Source organism: Cyprinodon variegatus, unplaced genomic scaffold (genome assembly GCF_000732505.1).
Source record: "Cyprinodon variegatus isolate N-32 unplaced genomic scaffold, C_variegatus-1.0 Scaffold516, whole genome shotgun sequence".
Taxonomy (NCBI): domain Eukaryota; kingdom Metazoa; phylum Chordata; class Actinopteri; order Cyprinodontiformes; family Cyprinodontidae; genus Cyprinodon; species Cyprinodon variegatus.
Window position 1 is genome coordinate 22,160 of NW_015150969.1, and position 2,976 is coordinate 25,135.

Sequence of the window (2,976 nt, forward strand, 5' to 3'; positions counted from 1 at the left end):
AGCTTGTTGGCAAGCCTCCTGTAATGAGAAACTAGTTGCATGCATTGCTCAGGTGTGAATTTGGCCCATTCTTCCAGACAAACAGTCTTCAAATCTTGAAAGTTTCGTGAGCCTCCTCTATAAACTCTGATCTTAAGTTCTTTCCATAGATTTTCTATTGGATTCATGTCAGGTGATTGACTGGAGAGGGGACCCTGCCGATCCGATCCTTGGCTGCAGAAGCTGGCTCTTGGGACGTGGAATATGACCTCGCTGGTGGAGAAGGAACTGGAGCTACAGTAGTGTGTGAGGCTGAGAGGTTCCGGCTAGAAATAGTCGGTCTCACCTCGATGCATCGTTCTGGTTCTGGAACCAGTTTCCTTGAGAGGGGCTGGACATAATTCCACTCTGGAGTTCCCCACGGTGAGAGGCGCTGGGCAGGAGTGGACATATTTGTTGCCCCCCATCTGGGCACCTGTACATTGGGGTTCACCCCGGTGAATGAGAGGGTAGTCTCTCTCTGCCTATGGGTGGGGGGAGGGGTTCTAACTGTTGTCTGTGCTTACCGGTCGCACAACAGTTCAGATTACCCGCCCTTCTTCGAATCCTTAGAGGGGTACCGGAGGCTGCCCCTCCTGGGGACTCCCTTGTTCTGCTGTGAGACTTCAACGCTCAAGTGGGCAATGACAGTGAGACCTGGAGGGGCATGGTTGGGAGGAATGGCCGCCCTGATCTGAACTCGAGTGGTGTTCTGTTGTTGGACTTCTGTGCTCGTCATGGATTTTTCATAACGAACACCATGTTCAAGCATAAGGGTGTCCATATGTGCACTTGGCACCAGGACACCCTAGGCCGCAGTTCAATGATCAACTTTGTTATTGTTTAATTGGACTTGCGGCCGTATGTCTTGGACACTTGGGTCAAGAGAGGTGCAGAGCTTTCCACTGACCACTATCTGGTGGTGATTTGGCTCCAGTGGAGGGGGAGGATGCCGGTCAGACCTGGCAGGCCCAAACGTTTTGTGGGAACGTCTGGCGGAGTCCCCTGTTAGACGGGGCTTTAACTCCCATCCCCAGCAGAACTTTGAACACATCCCGGGGGAGGTGGGGGACATTGAGTCCGAGTGGACCATGTTCCGTTCCTCCATTGTCGAGGCGGCTTATCTGAGTTGCGGCCACAAGGTTGTCGGTGCCTGTCGTGGCGGCAACACTCGAACCCTAGGGGGACAACTGCGGTGAGGGATGCTGTCAGGTTGAAGAAGGAGTCCTATCTGGCCTTTTTGGCCTGTGGGACTCCGGAATCAGCTGATGGTACCGGCGGGTGAAGCGGCATGTGGCTCGGGTGGTTACTGAGGCAAAAACTCAGGTGTGGGAGGAGTTTGGAGAGGCCATGGGGACCGTCTCCGAAGCGATTCTGGTCCACCATTCGGCGTCTCAGGAGGGGGAAGCGGTGCAGCACCAACACTGTTTATAGTGGGGATGGTGTGCTGCTGACCTCAAGGGCCCCGGGGCTGGCCCCGGGGCTGGATGAGATCCGCCCGGAGTTCCTCAAGGTCCTGGATGTTGAAGGGTTGTGTTGGCTGACGCGACTCTGCAGCAGCAAAGGGGGACCGGAGGGTGTCAAAAAAGAATATACCCTACCTTTCATCAAATCACGAAAACCACGCCCACATTCCAAAGTGACAGCTGGAAGTCCCGCCTCAATTAATATAAAATTAATATAAAATTAATATAAAGTTAATATAAAATAAATATAAAATTAATATAAAATTAATATAAAATTAATATAAAATTAACTATGTTATTTTAATAACGGTTATGATGAATAAATTATTATTTTTTAAGTATTTGTATTGATTTCTTATATAATCACTGTTAGCACTCCGTTTCAGCCTCTGCCTGCAGCAGCAGCTGGAGCAGCTNTTTGATTTTTTTTATTTGCAAGAAGTTGTTTAAAACAAGAACATTTTTGCACGACATGTGTTTAGCATTTGCATTGCAATCGTATTCCCTGTTTTACATGCGAAAACAAACATAGCAAGGATGACTCTGGGTACCAACGGCAGCATGCAAATGTTCCTTTTTTTTGCTTATAGTTTAAACCAGTAGAGTCAAACTTTCTGCACATTTAAACGGTACTTATCAATAGTTATCAGAACTTCTAACTTAAATTTTTAATTAATTTTCACAGTGTGCTGGATATTTGCCCTGGTCCAGCTGTTGTACCCGACTCTCTAGAGATTTCTTAAGAATTGGGTCATTATGTGCATTTAAAAAGGTTATTCCTTTCTTGACGTCATAACTAATTTGACAGAAGTGGTTGTTCTTGGAGTGGACCAAAGTACAGACTGGTGGATGAAGGCAGAATGGTGATTTGAACAATTGTAATAAATAAACAGAACATCGGTTTATCTAAGAAATAAATTAAATGCATCACTAAATCAAACTAACACATGCAAATGTTCAGGTATGGTACATATTTGTGAAATGATCCCAAATATGAGTTGCTAAGCAAACAATTTGACTGATTTCATGCAGCAATTACTTAAGAGGTTAAAACATGATTGATACTTGAAATAAAATTAAAAAAAAAATGTTGTCACCTAAGCCTAAAGCCATTGAAGGCTTAAAACTTTTAGATATTATTCTTGGTCCACCACACCTGAATAAAATGGATGAACTACATCCTCATCATGCAGTCAGAGGCTCAATATGAATAATTCAAATCTGTAAGGACACTTAAGCCACAGAATAGTGCAAGCAGTTGCCAAAATAAGTGCTGCCCCAACAGTGCCAGCAGTAAAGAAGGAGCTAGCATGATGCAGCAGTATGCTTCCTTGTGCAAATTTATTTAGCATAGTGACCGCCTGACATTCCTATTCACCATTAAGAACTATTAGATGCCCACAATCTTTGGTGTGATGGGACATATGCAAAGCCTGCCTCAAAAAGTTGAACAACATTACATCATTTTCTCAGGTTTACTCCATGTAATAAA